The sequence below is a fragment of the Petromyzon marinus genome, chromosome 35 (genome assembly GCF_048934315.1).
Source record: "Petromyzon marinus isolate PM22_M1 ecotype Great Lakes invasive population chromosome 35, UKy_Petmar_22M1.pri1.0, whole genome shotgun sequence".
NCBI classification, from domain to species: Eukaryota; Metazoa; Chordata; class Hyperoartia; order Petromyzontiformes; family Petromyzontidae; genus Petromyzon; species Petromyzon marinus.
In genome coordinates this window covers 11,638,172-11,656,696 of record NC_133701.1, presented here as the reverse complement: position 1 = coordinate 11,656,696, position 18,525 = coordinate 11,638,172, and the positions used below count along the sequence as shown (strand labels likewise).

The following is an 18,525-nucleotide window of genomic DNA, read 5'->3' as shown; positions in this document are numbered from 1 at the left end:
CGAAGTTATTGTTCTCTGTTCGTCGTTTCCATAACGGTAGCTTTTTTTGAAAAGCCTTCAGGTGTTCTTCCGCTTCCATGATATTGACTCCACCACCCTGCATCTGCTGATTGAGATGATTGAGAGCTGCGAATATATCAGCCATGTACGCTAAAATGAGAATGAACTCAGGATTTTTGAAGCAATCTGCATGGCAGTGTTGGTGCTCTTGCAAAAACAGGGCTAATTCCACACGCATGGCAAAAACACGATTCAGCACCTGTCCCCGGGATAACCACCGAATATTAGAATGGAGCAGAAGTACCTCAAATTCAGAGCCCATTTCTTTACACAGCTCACTGAAGATGTGGTGCCTCAGAGCACTTTTTCGCACATAGTTCACACATTCCACCACAGTTTTTAATACTTCTGCCATTTTTGGAGGTAAGGTTTTTGTTGCCAACGCATGCCTGTGCAGAATACAATGCGTCACAATGATGTGTGGTGCATTGGCCTTTACTAGCGCACCAAAACCAGACTTTCTTCCCAGCATGACTGGAGCTCCGTCCGTACAAACTGCAGAAACCATATCCCATGAAAGATTGTTGTCTCTGAAGAAGTCATCCACAAGCTTCTTCACATCGGCTGCCTTCGTTGTTGTTGTAAGAGGCTTACAAAATAAAAACTCTTCTTTTATCATGTCGTCTTTCACATAGCGTACAAAAACAGCAAGCTGGCTTAGATCAGAAACGTCTGTGGTTTCGTCGAGTTGAAGGCTGAATTTTGCCGGGCTTTAAATCAGATCCGCGACTACTTGAGCCAAGATGTCTTTACTCATGTCTTCTATTCTGTCACTGACGGTGTCATTTGAAAGGGGAATTTGGGATAATTTACCTTCGGCCGCTGTTCCGAGTATCAGATTCGCCATCTTTAATGCAGCTGGTTTCACAAGTGTTTCACCAATGGTGTGTGGCTTGCCCTGCTTTGCGATCAGGTAAGCAACTTCGTACGATGCTGTCAGGATCGGTTTGTTAACAGGTACAAATCCAAGAGCAGGCAGAGTGGCCCTTTCATCGAATCTGGCTTTCTTCACCCTGAATTCAGCAAGTGTTGTGTTCTTGTATTCCCCGTCTCCATGCAGCTTCAAGAAGTGTTCCTTTAGTTTTGCCGGTGCAAGACTAGAGTTGCTCAACTTGGCGTTGCAAATCATGCAGATAGGACGCTCACTCCCATCACGTTCCGTGATACATGAGAATCCATGTTGTACATATTCGTCCGACCACTTTCTTTTTTTGCCCGACATAGTTAGTATGGATAAAATATTAAAGAAATCACACGACGTACGACAACAACAGTCACACGTTGACTACTGAGTACGCACTAAATTCCCCGCAGCGCTGATTGGCCAAGCAGTGTAGCATGATCATCTGCAGCCAGTGATGGCCAAGCGGGCCGTGTGTGTCATCACAAATTTACACAATAATTCAAGTGTGTCCGGACCTCCGTGGCGGGGGCTCTGCCGAACCCCTGAGATCGAGTCACCGAACCCCTGGGGTTCGATCGAACCCAGGTTAAGAACCACTGCCCTAGACCAACGAGCCACGTGTCTCCAACCACTGAATTATGTAAAAATGAGGTTCAATCAACACTTCGATTATCTCATGAGATGTAACTTTGCTAAGAGATGATGAACATTTTTGTCACAAATAAGTTTTGAAAGTGTTCTTAATACAAGATGTTGCTTGAAAATGCATGGTCATAGACTTGTACGAAAAGCAAAATCACTTTGCTATAACAAAAACAATGAAATGGGAACCAATAATGAATGACATTTCTAACTTTACTCACCACACACTCTGACACTCTATTGAGATGAATAAAACTCAGGTCGCAAAAGTCTTCGCGTATTGTCCTTATGATTGTCTACTCATCCAAGAAAAATAAAACTACCGGGCTTAGAATGCGGAACTTCATGCATCCAAAGCGAGAACCATACCCTTAGACCAAGAAGCTATCTTTCTGTCCACATTACTCATAAATATGAGAACTTGTATTCGAGGCTTCATGCAAAAAGCAGCATGACTTTTGAATAGTAAACTGAGAGAGAATACGATAATGAGTCAAGAATTTGCCCAGATTGAGTCAGGCAAAAACCTTTTCAATTACGCGATTTCTTGAATTGCTTAATTTACACCGATTTTGATTCTAATCATGCTTTCCTCATTGGTGTCAAGTTATTATCATGATATAAAGGCAATTGCTAATTTGTGGGTGATCGAAGGAGTCCCTACGCTATGTCATTGATAGCATTGATTGCCCATACCTCAGCATGCTGTGCAGCAAAAGTTGTGAAGATCAAAACCAGGGCCATTTCAAAATTGACTTGTGGTCTTTGTCGACCATTCCCCAAGAAAATGGTGATTGGGCTCGTCCGGGATTTGAACCCGGGACCTCTCGCACCCGAAGCGAGAATCATACCCCTAGACCAACGAGCCACTCGTCTCTGACCACTGAATTATGTATAAAAATGAGGTTCAATCAACACCTGTATTATCTCATGAGATGTAACTTTGCTAAGAGATTATGAACATTTTTGTCACAAATAAGTTTTGAAAGTGTTCTTAATACAAGATGTTGCTTGAAAATGCATGGTCATAGACTTGTACGAAAAGCAAAATCACTTTGCTATAACAAAAACAATGAAATGGGAACCGATAATGAATGACATTCTAACTTTACTAAGCACACACTCTAACACTCTATTGAGATGAATAAAACTCAGGTCGCAAAAGTCTTCGCGTATTGTCCTTATGATTGTCTACTCATCCCAGAAAAATAAAACTACCGGGCTTAGAATCCGGAACTTCATGCATCCAAAGCGAGAACCATACCCTTAGACCAACACGCTATCTTTCTGTGCACACAACGCATACATACGAGAACTTGTATTCGAGGCTTTATGTAAAAAGCAGCATGACTTTGAATAGTAAACTGACAGAGAATAGGATGAGTCAAGAATTTGCCCAGATTGAGTCAGGCAAAAACCCTTTCAATTATGCGATTTCTTGAATTGCTTAATTTACACCGATTTTGATTCTAATCATGCTTTCCTCATTGGTGTCAAGTTATTATCATGATATAAAGGCAATTGCTAATTTATGGGTGATCGAAGGAGTCCCTACGCTATGTCATTGATAGCATCGATTGCCCATACCTCAGCATGCTGTGCAGCAAAAGTTGTGAAGATCAAAGCCAGGGCCATTTCAAAATTGAATTGTGGTCTTTGTCGACCATTCCCCAAGAAAATGGTGATTGGGCTCGTCCGGGATTTGAACCCGGGACCTCTCGCACCCAAAGCGAGAATCATACCCCTAGACCAACGAGCCACGTGTCTCCAACCACTGAATTATGTAAAAATGAGGTTCAATCAACACTTCGATTATCTCATGAGATGTAACTTTGCTAAGAGATGATGAACATTTTTGTCACAAATAAGTTTTGAAAGTGTTCTTAATACAAGATGTTGCTTGAAAATGCATGGTCATAGACTTGTACGAAAAGCAAAATCACTTTGCTATAACAAAAACAATGAAATGGGAACCAATAATGAATGACATTTCTAACTTTACTCACCACACACTCTAACACTCTATTGAGATGAATAAAACTCAGGTCGCAAAAGTCTTTGCGTATTGTCCTTATGATTGTCTACTCATCCAAGAAAAATAAAACTACCGGGCTTAGAATGCGGAACTTCATGCATCCAAAGCGAGAACCATACCCTTAGACCAAGAAGCTATCTTTCTGTCCACATTACTCATAAATATGAGAACTTGTATTCGAGGCTTCATGCAAAAAGCAGCATGACTTTTGAATAGTAAACTGAGAGAGAATACGATAATGAGTCAAGAATTTGCCCAGATTGAGTCAGGCAAAAACCTTTTCAATTACGCGATTTCTTGAATTGCTTAATTTACACCGATTTTGATTCTAATCATGCTTTCCTCATTGGTGTCAAGTTATTATCATGATATAAAGGCAATTGCTAATTTGTGGGTGATCGAAGGAGTCCCTACGCTATGTCATTGATAGCATTGATTGCCCATACCTCAGCATGCTGTGCAGCAAAAGTTGTGAAGATCAAAACCAGGGCCATTTCAAAATTGACTTGTGGTCTTTGTCGACCATTCCCCAAGAAAATGGTGATTGGGCTCGTCCGGGATTTGAACCCGGGACCTCTCGCACCCGAAGCGAGAATCATACCCCTAGACCAACGAGCCACTCGTCTCTGACCACTGAATTATGTATAAAAATGAGGTTCTATCAACACCTGTATTATCTCATGAGATGTAACTTTGCTAAGAGATTATGAACATTTTTGTCACAAATAAGTTTTGAAAGTGTTCTTAATACAAGATGTTGCTTGAAAATGCATGGTCATAGACTTGTACGAAAAGTAAAATCACTTTGGTATAACAAAAACAATGAAATGGGAACCGATAATGAATGACATTCTAACTTTACTAAGCACACACTCTAACACTCTATTGAGATGAATAAAACTCAGGTCGCAAAAGTCTTCGCGTATTGTCCTTATGATTGTCTACTCATCCCAGAAAAATAAAACTACCGGGCTTAGAATCCGGAACTTCATGCATCCAAAGCGAGAACCATACCCTTAGACCAACACGCTATCTTTCTGTGCACACAACGCATACATACGAGAACTTGTATTCGAGGCTTTATGTAAAAAGCAGCATGACTTTGAATAGTAAACTGACAGAGAATAGGATGAGTCAAGAATTTGCCCAGATTGAGTCAGGCAAAAACCCTTTCAATTATGCGATTTCTTGAATTGCTTAATTTACACCGATTTTGATTCTAATCATGCTTTCCTCATTGGTGTCAAGTTATTATCATGATATAAAGGCAATTGCTAATTTATGGGTGATCGAAGGAGTCCCTACGCTATGTCATTGATAGCATCGATTGCCCATACCTCAGCATGCTGTGCAGCAAAAGTTTTGAAGATCAAAGCCAGGGCCATTTCAAAATTGAATTGTGGTCTTTGTCGACCATTCCCCAAGAAAATGGTGATTGGGCTCGTCCGGGATTTGGACCCGGGACCTCTCGCACCCGAAGCGAGAATCATACCCCTAGACCAACGAGCCACTCGTCTCTGACCACTGAATTATGTATAAAAATGAGGTTCAATCAACACCTGTATTATCTCATGAGATGTAACTTTGCTAAGAGATTATGAACATTTTTGTCACAAATAAGTTTTGAAAGTGTTCTTAATACAAGATGTTGCTTGAAAATGCATGGTCATAGACTTGTACGAAAAGTAAAATCACTTTGCTATGACAAAAACAATGAAATGGGAACCGATAATGAATGACATTCTAACTTTACTAAGCACACACTCTAACACTCTATTGAGATGAATAAAACTCAGGTCGCAAAAGTCTTCGCGTATTGTCCTTATGATTGTCTACTCATCCCAGAAAAATAAAACTACCGGGCTTAGAATCCGGAACTTCATGCATCCAAAGCGAGAACCATACCCTTAGACCAACACGCTATCTTTCTGTGCACACAACGCATACATACGAGAACTTGTATTCGAGGCTTCATGTAAAAAGCAGCATGACTTTGAATAGTAAACTGACAGAGAATAGGATGAGTCAAGAATTTGCCCAGATTGAGTCAGGCAAAAACCCTTTCAATTATGCGATTTCTTGAATTGCTTAATTTACACCGATTTTGATTCTAATCATGCTTTCCTCATTGGTGTCAAGTTATTATCATGATATAAAGGCAATTGCTAATTTATGGGTGATCGAAGGAGTCCCTACGCTATGTCATTGATAGCATCGATTGCCCATACCTCAGCATGCTGTGCAGCAAAAGTTTTGAAGATCAAAGCCAGGGCCATTTCAAAATTGAATTGTGGTCTTTGTCGACCATTCCCCAAGAAAATGGTGATTGGGCTCGTCCGGGATTTGAACCCGGGACCTCTCGCACCCAAAGCGAGAATCATACCCCTAGACCAACGAGCCACGCGTCTCCAACCACTGAATTATGTATAAAAATGAGGTTCAATCAACACTTCGATAATCTCATGAGATGTAACTTTGCTAAGAGATGATGAACATTTTTGTCACAAATAAGCTTTGAAAGTGTTCTTAATACAAGATGTTGATTGAAAATGCATGTTATAGACTTGTACGAAAAGCAAAATCACTTTGCTATAACAAAAATAATGAAATGGGAACCAATATTTAATGACATTTCTAACTTTACTCACCACACACTCTAACACTCTTGAGATGAATAAAAATGAGGTCGCAAAAGTCTCCGCGTATTGTCCTTATGATTGTCTCTTCATCCCAGAAAAATAAAACTACCGGGCTTAGAATCCGGAACTTCTTGCATCCAAAGCGAGAACCATACCCCTAGACCAACAAGCTATCTTTCTGTGCACACAACGCATACATACGAGAACTTGTATTCGAGGCTTCATGTAAAAAGCAGCATGACTTTGAATAGTAAACTGACAGAGAATAGGATGAGTCAAGAATTTGCCCAGATTGAGTCAGGCAAAAACCCTTTCAATTATGCGATTTCTTGAATTGCTTAATTTACACCAATTTTGATTCTTATCATGCTTTCCTCATTGGTGTCAAGTGATTATAATGATATAAAGGCAATTGCTAATTTATGGGTTATCGAAGGAGTCCCTACGCTATGTCATTGAAAGCATTGATTGCCCATACCTCAGCATGCTGTGCAGCAAAAGTTGTGAAGATCAAAGCCAGGGCCATTTCAAAATTGAATTGTGGTCTTTGTCGACCATTCCCCAAGAAAATGGTGATTGGGCTCGTCTGGGATTTGAACCCGGGACCTCTCGCACCCAAAGCGAGAATCATACCCCTAGGCCAACGAGCCACTTGTCTCCAACCACTGAATTATGTATAAAAATGAGGTTCAATCAACACTTCGATAATCTCATGAGATGTAACTTTGCTAAGAGATGATGAACATTTTTGTCACAAATAAGCTTTGAAAGTGTTCTTAATACAAGATGTTGATTGAAAATGCATGTTATAGACTTGTACGAAAAGCAAAATCACTTTGCTATAACAAAAATAATGAAATGGGAACCAATATTTAATGACATTTCTAACTTTACTCACCACACACTCTAACACTCTTGAGATGAATAAAAATGAGGTCGCAAAAGTCTCCGCGTATTGTCCTTATGATTGTCTCTTCATCCCAGAAAAATAAAACTACCGGGCTTAGAATCCGGAACTTCTTGCATCCAAAGCGAGAACCATACCCCTAGACCAACAAGCTATCTTTCTGTGCACACAACGCATACATACGAGAACTTGTATTCGAGGCTTCATGTAAAAAGCAGCATGACTTTGAATAGTAAACTGACAGAGAATAGGATGAGTCAAGAATTTGCCCAGATTGAGTCAGGCAAAAACCCTTTCAATTATGCGATTTCTTGAATTGCTTAATTTACACCAATTTTGATTCTTATCATGCTTTCCTCATTGGTGTCAAGTGATTATAATGATATAAAGGCAATTGCTAATTTATGGGTTATCGAAGGAGTCCCTACGCTATGTCATTGAAAGCATTGATTGCCCATACCTCAGCATGCTGTGCAGCAAAAGTTGTGAAGATCAAAGCCAGGGCCATTTCAAAATTGAATTGTGGTCTTTGTCGACCATTCCCCAAGAAAATGGTGATTGGGCTCGTCCGGGATTTGAACCCGGGACCTCTCGCACCCAAAGCGAGAATCATACCCCTAGACCAGTGGTTCTTAACCTTGTTGGAGGTACCGAACCCCACCAGTTTCATATGCGCATTCACTGAACCCCTCTTTAGTGAAAAATAAAATGTGATTTTTTTCAAATTCAAGACATAGATATGTTTTTTACTGGTACACAAAATGAGCCGTGCATGAACATTACCTTGTTCAAATAATAAAACCAACACAATGCATAAACTCACAACAAATTACATACCTGGAAATCAATGTGACTTCTGCTGTTGCCTTTGAGAGATCAGTTCAGATATGCGTGGCTTCACCTTGGCAAGTGCCACTCTCATGTCATTTTCACAGCAAAGTCTGTTCCTTTTCTTCGTTTTTATGTCCAGCATCCTCGAAAAGGATTGCTCACAAAGATATGTTGTAACAAATGGTATAAAAAAAATCCAGGGCTTTCTTAGCAATAACTGGATACTTGTTCATTTGTCGACACCAAAACGTTGAGAGCGTTGTTGTTCTGAAGAGTTGCTGTTGAACCTGGCTCTGCTGAATTTCAATGATTTCGTCGAGGAATTCATCATTGACATCTGTTGTTTCAACAGCAAACGTGAACGGCTGTCTCACCCATGCTGGATATGACTCTCTTGTAGGGAAATATCCGTCGAGAGACTTTGCAAGCTCATCTAAGTGCGTGGCAATTGTTTGCTTCAGTTCCGTGGATACAGAAATATCTCCGATTCCAGACACATCTTCGATCTTACTTGCACAGTCGTCCAGAAGCGGGAAGTTTGCGAAGTTATTGTTCTCTGTTCGTCGTTTCCATAACGGTAGCTTTTTTTGAAAAGCCTTCAGGTGTTCTTCCGCTTCCATGATATTGACTCCACCACCCTGCATCTGCTGATTGAGATGATTGAGAGCTGCGAATATATCAGCCATGTACGCTAAAATGAGAATGAACTCAGGATTTTTGAAGCAATCTGCATGGCAGTGTTGGTGCTCTTGCAAAAACAGGGCTAATTCCACACGCATGGCAAAAACACGATTCAGCACCTGTCCCCGGGATAACCACCGAATATTAGAATGGAGCAGAAGTACCTCAAATTCAGAGCCCATTTCTTTACACAGCTCACTGAAGATGCGGTGCCTCAGAGCACTTTTTCGCACATAGTTCACACATTCCACCACAGTTTTTAATACTTCTGCCATTTTTGGAGGTAAGGTTTTTGTTGCCAACGCATGCCTGTGCAGAATACAATGCGTCACAATGATGTGTGGTGCATTGGCCTTTACTAGCGCACCAAAACCAGACTTTCTTCCCAGCATGACTGGAGCTCCGTCCGTACAAACTGCAGAAACCATATCCCATGAAAGATTGTTGTCTCTGAAGAAGTCATCCACAAGCTTCTTCACATCGGCTGCCTTCGTTGTTGTTGTAAGAGGCTTACAAAATAAAAACTCTTCTTTTATCATGTCGTCTTTCACATAGCGTACAAAAACAGCAAGCTGGCTTAGATCAGAAACGTCTGTGGTTTCGTCGAGTTGAAGGCTGAATTTTGCCGGGCTTTAAATCAGATCCGCGACTACTTGAGCCAAGATGTCTTTACTCATGTCTTCTATTCTGTCACTGACGGTGTCATTTGAAAGGGGAATTTGGGATAATTTACCTTCGGCCGCTGTTCCGAGTATCAGATTCGCCATCTTTAATGCAGCTGGTTTCACAAGTGTTTCACCAATGGTGTGTGGCTTGCCCTGCTTTGCGATCAGGTAAGCAACTTCGTACGATGCTGTCAGGATCGGTTTGTTAACAGGTACAAATCCAAGAGCAGGCAGAGTGGCCCTTTCATCGAATCTGGCTTTCTTCACCCTGAATTCAGCAAGTGTTGTGTTCTTGTATTCCCCGTCTCCATGCAGCTTCAAGAAGTGTTCCTTTAGTTTTGCCGGTGCAAGACTAGAGTTGCTCAACTTGGCGTTGCAAATCATGCAGATAGGACGCTCACTCCCATCACGTTCCGTGATACATGAGAATCCATGTTGTACATATTCGTCCGACCACTTTCTTCTTTTGCCCGACATAGTTAGTATGGATAAAATATTAAAGAAATCACACGACGTACGACAACAACAGTCACACGTTGACTACTGAGTACGCACTAAATTCCCCGCAGCGCTGATTGGCCAAGCAGTGTAGCATGATCATCTGCAGCCAGTGATGGCCAAGCGGGCCGTGTGTGTCATCACAAATTTACACAATAATTCAAGTGTGTCCGGACCTCCATGGCGGGGGCTCTGCCGAACCCCTGAGATCGAGTCACCGAACCCCTGGGGTTCGATCGAACCCAGGTTAAGAACCACTGCCCTAGACCAACGAGCCACTCGTCTGCAACCACTAAATTATGTATAAAAATGAGGTTCAATCAACACTTCGATTATCTCATGAGATGTAACTTTGCTAAGAGATGATGAACATTTTTGTCACAAATAAGTTTTGAAAGTGTTCTTAATACAAGATGTTGCTTGAAAATGCATGGTCATAGACTTGTACGAAAAGCAAAATCACTTTGCTATAACAAAAACAATGAAATGGGAACCAATATTTAATGAGATTTCTAACTTTACTCACCACACACTCTAACACTCTTGAGATGAATAAAAATGAGGTCGCAAAAGTCTCCGCGTATTGTCCTTATGATTGTCTCTTCATCCCAGAAAAATAAAACTACCGGGCTTAGAATCCGGAACTTCTTGCATCCAAAGCGAGAACCATACCCCTAGACCAACAAGCTATCTTTCTGTGCACACAACGCATACATACGAGAACTTGTATTCGAGGCTTCATGTAAAAAGCAGCATGACTTTGAATAGTAAACTGAGAGAGAATAGGATAATGAGTCAAGAAATTGCCCAGATTGAGTCAGGCAAAAACCCTTTCAATTATGCGATTTCTTGAATTGCTTAATTTACACCAATTTTGATTCTTATCATGCTTTCCTCATTGGTGTCAAGTGATTATAATGATATAAATGCAATTGCTATTTTATGGGTGATCGAAGGAGTCCCTACGCTATGTCATTGAAAGCATTGATTGCCCATACCTCAGCATGCTGTGCAGCAAAAGTTGTGAAGATCAAAGCCAGGGCCATTTCAAAATGACTTGGTCTTTGTCGATCATTCCCCAAGAAAATGGTGATTGGGCTCGTCCGGGATTTGAACCCGGGACCTCTCGCACCCAAAGCGAGAATCATACCCCTAGACCAACGAGCCACTCGTCTGCAACCACTGAATTATGTATAAAAATGAGGTTCAATCAACACTTCGAATATCTCATGAGATGTAACTTTGCTAAGAGATCATGAACATTTTTGTCACAAATAAGCTTTGAAAGTGTTCTTAATACAAGATGTTGCTTGAAAATGCATGGTCATAGACTTGTACGAAAAGCAAAATCACTTTGCTATAACAAAAATAATGAAATGGGAACCAATATTTAATGAGATTTCTAACTTTACTCACCACACACTCTAACACTCTTGAGATGAATAAAAATGAGGTCGCAAAAGTCTCCGCGTATTGTCGTTATGATTGTCTCTTCATCCCAGAAAAATAAAACTACCGGGCTTAGAATCCGGAACTTCTTGCATCCAAAGCGAGAACCATACCCCTAGACCAACAAGCTATCTTTCTGTGCACACAACGCATACATACGAGAACTTGTATTCGAGGCTTCATGTAAAAAGCAGCATGACTTTGAATAGTAAACTGAGAGAGAATAGGATAATGAGTCAAGAAATTGCCCAGATTGAGTCAGGCAAAAACCCTTTCAATTATGCGATTTCTTGAATTGCTTAATTTACACCAATTTTGATTCTTATCATGCTTTCCTCATTGGTGTCAAGTGATTATAATGATATAAATGCAATTGCTATTTTATGGGTGATCGAAGGAGTCCCTACGCTATGTCATTGAAAGCATTGATTGCCCATACCTCAGCATGCTGTGCAGCAAAAGTTGTGAAGATCAAAGCCAGGGCCATTTCAAAATTGACTTGGTCTTTGTCGACCATTCCCCAAGAAAATGGTGATTGGGCTCGTCCGGGATTTGAACCCGGGACCTCTCGCACCCAAAGCGAGAATCATACCCCTAGACCAACGAGCCACTCGTCTGCAACCACTAAATTATGTATAAAAATGAGGTTCAATCAACACTTCGAATATCTCATGAGATGTAACTTTGCTAAGAGATGATGAACATTTTTGTCACAAATAAGTTTTGAAAGTGTTCTTAATACAAGATGTTGCTTGAAAATGCATGGTCATAGACTTGTACGAAAAGCAAAATCACTTTGCTATAACAAAAATAATGAAATGGGAACCAATATTTAATGAGATTTCTAACTTTACTCACCACACACTCTAACACTCTTGAGATGAATAAAAATGAGGTCGCAAAAGTCTCCGCGTATTGTCGTTATGATTGTCTCTTCATCCCAGAAAAATAAAACTACCGGGCTTAGAATCCGGAACTTCTTGCATCCAAAGCGAGAACCATACCCCTAGACCAACAAGCTATCTTTCTGTGCACACAACGCATACATACGAGAACTTGTATTCGAGGCTTCATGTAAAAAGCAGCATGACTTTGAATAGTAAACTGAGAGAGAATAGGATAATGAGTCAAGAAATTGCCCAGATTGAGTCAGGCAAAAACCCTTTCAATTATGCGATTTCTTGAATTGCTTAATTTACACCAATTTTGATTCTTATCATGCTTTCCTCATTGGTGTCAAGTGATTATAATGATATAAATGCAATTGCTATTTTATGGGTGATCGAAGGAGTCCCTACGCTATGTCATTGAAAGCATTGATTGCCCATACCTCAGCATGCTGTGCAGCAAAAGTTGTGAAGATCAAAGCCAGGGCCATTTCAAAATGACTTGGTCTTTGTCGATCATTCCCCAAGAAAATGGTGATTGGGCTCGTCCGGGATTTGAACCCGGGACATCTCGCACCCAAAGCGAGAATCATACCCCTAGACCAACGAGCCACTCGTCTGCAACCACTGAATTATGTATAAAAATGAGGTACAATCAACACTTCGAATATCTCATGAGATGTAACTTTGCTAAGAGATCATGAACATTTTTGTCACAAATAAGCTTTGAAAGTGTTCTTAATACAAGATGTTGCTTGAAAATGCATGGTCATAGACTTGTACGAAAAGCAAAATCACTTTGCTATAACAAAAATAATGAAATGGGAACCAATATTTAATGAGATTTCTAACTTTACTCACCACACACTCTAACACTCTTGAGATGAATAAAAATGAGGTCGCAAAAGTCTCCGCGTATTGTCGTTATGATTGTCTCTTCATCCCAGAAAAATAAAACTACCGGGCTTAGAATCCGGAACTTCTTGCATCCAAAGCGAGAACCATACCCCTAGACCAACAAGCTATCTTTCTGTGCACACAACGCATACATACGAGAACTTGTATTCGAGGCTTCATGTAAAAAGCAGCATGACTTTGAATAGTAAACTGAGAGAGAATAGGATAATGAGTCAAGAAATTGCCCAGATTGAGTCAGGCAAAAACCCTTTCAATTATGCGATTTCTTGAATTGCTTAATTTACACCAATTTTGATTCTTATCATGCTTTCCTCATTGGTGTCAAGTGATTATAATGATATATATGCAATTGCTATTTTATGGGTGATCGAAGGAGTCCCTACGCTATGTCATTGAAAGCATTGATTGCCCATACCTCAGCATGCTGTGCAGCAAAAGTTGTGAAGATCAAAGCCAGGGCCATTTCAAAATTGACTTGGTCTTTGTCGACCATTCCCCAAGAAAATGGTGATTGGGCTCGTCCGGGATTTGAACCCGGGACCTCTCGCACCCAAAGCGAGAATCATACCCCTAGACCAACGAGCCACTCGTCTGCAACCACTGAATTATGTATAAAAATGAGGTTCAATCAACACTTCGAATATCTCATGAGATGTAACTTTGCTAAGAGATCATGAACATTTTTGTCACAAATAAGCTTTGAAAGTGTTCTTAATACAAGATGTTGCTTGAAAATGCATGGTCATAGACTTGTACGAAAAGCAAAATCACTTTGCTATAACAAAAATAATGAAATGGGAACCAATATTTAATGAGATTTCTAACTTTACTCACCACACACTCTAACACTCTTGAGATGAATAAAAATGAGGTCGCAAAAGTCTCCGCGTATTGTCGTTATGATTGTCTCTTCATCCCAGAAAAATAAAACTACCGGGCTTAGAATCCGGAACTTCTTGCATCCAAAGCGAGAACCATACCCCTAGACCAACAAGCTATCTTTCTGTGCACACAACGCATACATACGAGAACTTGTATTCGAGGCTTCATGTAAAAAGCAGCATGACTTTGAATAGTAAACTGAGAGAGAATAGGATAATGAGTCAAGAAATTGCCCAGATTGAGTCAGGCAAAAACCCTTTCAATTATGCGATTTCTTGAATTGCTTAATTTACACCAATTTTGATTCTTATCATGCTTTCCTCATTGGTGTCAAGTGATTATAATGATATAAATGCAATTGCTATTTTATGGGTGATCGAAGGAGTCCCTACGCTATGTCATTGAAAGCATTGATTGCCCATACCTCAGCATGCTGTGCAGCAAAAGTTGTGAAGATCAAAGCCAGGGCCATTTCAAAATTGACTTGGTCTTTGTCGACCATTCCCCAAGAAAATGGTGATTGGGCTCGTCCGGGATTTGAACCCGGGACCTCTCGCACCCAAAGCGAGAATCATACCCCTAGACCAACGAGCCACTCGTCTGCAACCACTAAATTATGTATAAAAATGAGGTTCAATCAACACTTCGAATATCTCATGAGATGTAACTTTGCTAAGAGATGATGAACATTTTTGTCACAAATAAGTTTTGAAAGTGTTCTTAATACAAGATGTTGCTTGAAAATGCATGGTCATAGACTTGTACGAAAAGCAAAATCACTTTGCTATAACAAAAATAATGAAATGGGAACCAATATTTAATGAGATTTCTAACTTTACTCACCACACACTCTAACACTCTTGAGATGAATAAAAATGAGGTCGCAAAAGTCTCCGCGTATTGTCCTTATGATTGTCTCTTCATCCCAGAAAAATAAAACTACCGGGCTTAGAATCCGGAACTTCTTGCATCCAAAGCGAGAACCATACCCTAAGACCAACAAGCTATCTTTCTGTGCACACAACGCATACATACGAGAACTTGTATTCGAGGCTTCATGTAAAAAGCAGCATGACTTTGAATAGTAAACTGAGAGAGAATAGGATAATGAGTCAAGAATTTGCCCAGATTGAGTCAGGCAAAAACCCTTTCAATTATGCGATTTCTTGAATTGCTTAATTTACACCGATTTTGATTCTAATCATGCTTTCCTCATTGGTGTCAAGTTATTATCATGATATAAAGGCAATTGCTAATTTATGGGTGATCGAAGGAGTCCCTACGCTATGTCATTGAAAGCATTGATTGCCCATACCTCAGCATGCTGTGCAGCAAAAGTTGTGAAGATCAAAGCCAGGGCCATTTCAAAATTTACTTGGTCTTTGTCGACCATTCCCCAAGAAAATGGTGATTGGGCTCGTCCGGGATTTGAACCCGGGACCTCTCGCACCCAAAGCGAGAATAATACCCCTAGACTAACGAACCACTCGTCTCCAACCACTGGATTATGTATAAAAATGAGGTTCAATCAACACTTCGATAATCTCATGAGATGTAACTTTGCTAAGAGATCATGAACATTTTTGTCACAAATAAGCTTTGAAAGTGTTCTTAATACAAGATGTTGCTTGAAAATGCATGGTCATAGACTTGTACGAAAAGCAAAATCACTTTGCTATAACAAAAATAATGAAATGGGAACCAATATTTAATGAGATTTCTAACTTTACTCACCACACACTCTAACACTCTTGAGATGAATAAAAATGAGGTCGCAAAAGTCTCCGCGTATTGTCGTTATGATTGTCTCTTCATCCCAGAAAAATAAAACTACCGGGCTTAGAATCCGGAACTTCTTGCATCCAAAGCGAGAACCATACCCCTAGACCAACAAGCTATCTTTCTGTGCACACAACGCATACATACGAGAACTTGTATTCGAGGCTTCATGTAAAAAGCAGCATGACTTTGAATAGTAAACTGAGAGAGAATAGGATAATGAGTCAAGAAATTGCCCAGATTGAGTTAGGCAAAAACCCTTTCAATTATGCGATTTCTTGAATTGCTTAATTTACACCAATTTTGATTCTTATCATGCTTTACTCATTGGTGTCAAGTGATTATAATGATATAAATGCAATTGCTATTTTATGGGTGATCGAAGGAGTCCCTACGCTATGTCATTGAAAGCATTGATTGCCCATACCTCAGCATGCTGTGCAGCAAAAGTTGTGAAGATCAAAGCCAGGGCCATTTCAAAATTGACTTGGTCTTTGTCGACCATTCCCCAAGAAAATGGTGATTGGGCTCGTCCGGGATTTGAACCCGGGACCTCTCGCACCCAAAACGAGAATCATACCCCTAGACCAACGAGCCACTCGTCTGCAACCACTAAATTATGTATAAAAATGAGGTTCAATCAACACTTCGAATATCTCATGAGATGTAACTTTGCTAAGAGATGATGAACATTTTTGTCACAAATAAGTTTTGAAAGTGTTCTTAATACAAGATGTTGCTTGAAAATGCATGGTCATAGACTTGTACGAAAAGCAAAATCACTTTGCTATAACAAAAATAATGAAATGGGAACCAATATTTAATGAGATTTCTAACTTTACTCACCACACACTCTAACACTCTTGAGATGAATAAAAATGAGGTCGCAAAAGTCTCCGCGTATTGTCCTTATGATTGTCTCTTCATCCCAGAAAAATAAAACTACCGGGCTTAGAATCCGGAACTTCTTGCATCCAAAGCGAGAACCATACCCTAAGACCAACAAGCTATCTTTCTGTGCACACAACGCATACATACGAGAACTTGTATTCGAGGCTTCATGTAAAAAGCAGCATGACTTTGAATAGTAAACTGAGAGAGAATAGGATAATGAGTCAAGAATTTGCCCAGATTGAGTCAGGCAAAAACCCTTTCAATTATGCGATTTCTTGAATTGCTTAATTTACACCGATTTTGATTCTAATCATGCTTTCCTCATTGGTGTCAAGTTATTATCATGATATAAAGGCAATTGCTAATTTATGGGTGATCGAAGGAGTCCCTACGCTATGTCATTGAAAGCATTGATTGCCCATACCTCAGCATGCTGTGCAGCAAAAGTTGTGAAGATCAAAGCCAGGGCCATTTCAAAATTGACTTGGTCTTTGTCGACCATTCCCCAAGAAAATGGTGATTGGGCTCGTCCGGGATTTGAACCCGGGACCTCTCGCACCCAAAGCGAGAATCATACCCCTAGACCAACGAGCCACTCGTCTGCAACCACTGAATTATGTATAAAAATGAGGTTCAATCAACACTTCGAATATCTCATGAGATGTAACTTTGCTAAGAGATCATGAACATTTTTGTCACAAATAAGCTTTGAAAGTGTTCTTAATACAAGATGTTGCTTGAAAATGCATGGTCATAGACTTGTACGAAAAGCAAAATCACTTTGCTATAACAAAAATAATGAAATGGGAACCAATATTTAATGAGATTTCTAACTTTACTCACCACACACTCTAACACTCTTGAGATGAATAAAAATGAGGTCGCAAAAGTCTCCGCGTATTGTCGTTATGATTGTCTCTTCATCCCAGAAAAATAAAACTACCGGGCTTAGAATCCGGAACTTCTTGCATCCAAAGCGAGAACCATACCCTAAGACCAACAAGCTATCTTTCTGTGCACACAACGCATACATACGAGAACTTGTATTCGAGGCTTCATGTAAAAAGCAGCATGACTTTGAATAGTAAACTGAGAGAGAATAGGATAATGAGTCAAGAATTTGCCCAGATTGAGTCAGGCAAAAACCCTTTCAATTATGCGATTTCTTGAATTGCTTAATTTACACCGATTTTGATTCTAATCATGCTTTCCTCATTGGTGTCAAGTTATTATCATGATATAAAGGCAATTGCTAATTTATGGGTGATCGAAGGAGTCCCTACGCTATGTCATTGAAAGCATTGATTGCCCATACCTCAGCATGCTGTGCAGCAAAAGTTGTGAAGATCAAAGCCAGGGCCATTTCAAAATTGACTTGGTCTTTGTCGACCATTCCCCAAGAAAATGGTGATTGGGCTCGTCCGGGATTTGAACCCGGGACCTCTCGCACCCAAAGCGAGAATCATACCCCTAGACCAACGAGCCACTCGTCTGCAACCACTGAATTATGTATAAAAATGAGGTTCAATCAACACTTCGAATATCTCATGAGATGTAACTTTGCTAAGAGATCATGAACATTTTTGTCACAAATAAGCTTTGAAAGTGTTCTTAATACAAGATGTTGCTTGAAAATGCATGGTCATAGACTTGTACGAAAAGCAAAATCACTTTGCTATAACAAAAATAATGAAATGGGAACCAATATTTAATGAGATTTCTAACTTTACTCACCACACACTCTAACACTCTTGAGATGAATAAAAATGAGGTCGCAAAAGTCTCCGCGTATTGTCGTTATGATTGTCTCTTCATCCCAGAAAAATAAAACTACCGGGCTTAGAATCCGGAACT

General features: G+C 40.1%; 15 non-coding genes across 15 annotated transcripts; all 15 read right to left on the bottom strand.

Annotated features, from left to right (window-relative positions):
• Positions 1-2,402: 2,402 nt before the first annotated feature.
• TRNAP-CGG (transfer RNA proline (anticodon CGG)) lies at positions 2,403-2,474 on the bottom strand. Its single transcript has one exon. It is a non-coding gene; the product is annotated as a tRNA-Pro (tRNA).
• Positions 2,475-3,293: 819 nt separating this feature from the next.
• Positions 3,294-3,365, bottom strand: TRNAP-UGG (transfer RNA proline (anticodon UGG)). The gene has a single exon. It is a non-coding gene; the product is annotated as a tRNA-Pro (tRNA).
• Positions 3,366-4,187: 822 nt separating this feature from the next.
• Positions 4,188-4,259, bottom strand: TRNAP-CGG (transfer RNA proline (anticodon CGG)). The gene has a single exon. It is a non-coding gene; the product is annotated as a tRNA-Pro (tRNA).
• Positions 4,260-5,078: 819 nt separating this feature from the next.
• TRNAP-CGG (transfer RNA proline (anticodon CGG)) lies at positions 5,079-5,150 on the bottom strand. Its single transcript has one exon. It is a non-coding gene; the product is annotated as a tRNA-Pro (tRNA).
• An 819-nt stretch (positions 5,151-5,969) lies between these two features.
• Positions 5,970-6,041, bottom strand: TRNAP-UGG (transfer RNA proline (anticodon UGG)). Its single transcript has one exon. It is a non-coding gene; the product is annotated as a tRNA-Pro (tRNA).
• Positions 6,042-6,858: 817 nt separating this feature from the next.
• TRNAP-UGG (transfer RNA proline (anticodon UGG)) lies at positions 6,859-6,930 on the bottom strand. Its single transcript has one exon. It is a non-coding gene; the product is annotated as a tRNA-Pro (tRNA).
• Positions 6,931-10,957: 4,027 nt separating this feature from the next.
• Positions 10,958-11,029, bottom strand: TRNAP-UGG (transfer RNA proline (anticodon UGG)). The gene has a single exon. It is a non-coding gene; the product is annotated as a tRNA-Pro (tRNA).
• An 819-nt stretch (positions 11,030-11,848) lies between these two features.
• On the bottom strand, positions 11,849-11,920 carry TRNAP-UGG (transfer RNA proline (anticodon UGG)). Its single transcript has one exon. It is a non-coding gene; the product is annotated as a tRNA-Pro (tRNA).
• An 818-nt stretch (positions 11,921-12,738) lies between these two features.
• Positions 12,739-12,810, bottom strand: TRNAP-UGG (transfer RNA proline (anticodon UGG)). The gene has a single exon. It is a non-coding gene; the product is annotated as a tRNA-Pro (tRNA).
• An 819-nt stretch (positions 12,811-13,629) lies between these two features.
• TRNAP-UGG (transfer RNA proline (anticodon UGG)) lies at positions 13,630-13,701 on the bottom strand. Its single transcript has one exon. It is a non-coding gene; the product is annotated as a tRNA-Pro (tRNA).
• An 819-nt stretch (positions 13,702-14,520) lies between these two features.
• Positions 14,521-14,592, bottom strand: TRNAP-UGG (transfer RNA proline (anticodon UGG)). The gene has a single exon. It is a non-coding gene; the product is annotated as a tRNA-Pro (tRNA).
• An 819-nt stretch (positions 14,593-15,411) lies between these two features.
• On the bottom strand, positions 15,412-15,483 carry TRNAP-UGG (transfer RNA proline (anticodon UGG)). Its single transcript has one exon. It is a non-coding gene; the product is annotated as a tRNA-Pro (tRNA).
• Positions 15,484-16,302: 819 nt separating this feature from the next.
• TRNAP-UGG (transfer RNA proline (anticodon UGG)) lies at positions 16,303-16,374 on the bottom strand. The gene has a single exon. It is a non-coding gene; the product is annotated as a tRNA-Pro (tRNA).
• Positions 16,375-17,193: 819 nt separating this feature from the next.
• On the bottom strand, positions 17,194-17,265 carry TRNAP-UGG (transfer RNA proline (anticodon UGG)). The gene has a single exon. It is a non-coding gene; the product is annotated as a tRNA-Pro (tRNA).
• Positions 17,266-18,084: 819 nt separating this feature from the next.
• Positions 18,085-18,156, bottom strand: TRNAP-UGG (transfer RNA proline (anticodon UGG)). Its single transcript has one exon. It is a non-coding gene; the product is annotated as a tRNA-Pro (tRNA).
• Positions 18,157-18,525: the final 369 nt, after the last annotated feature.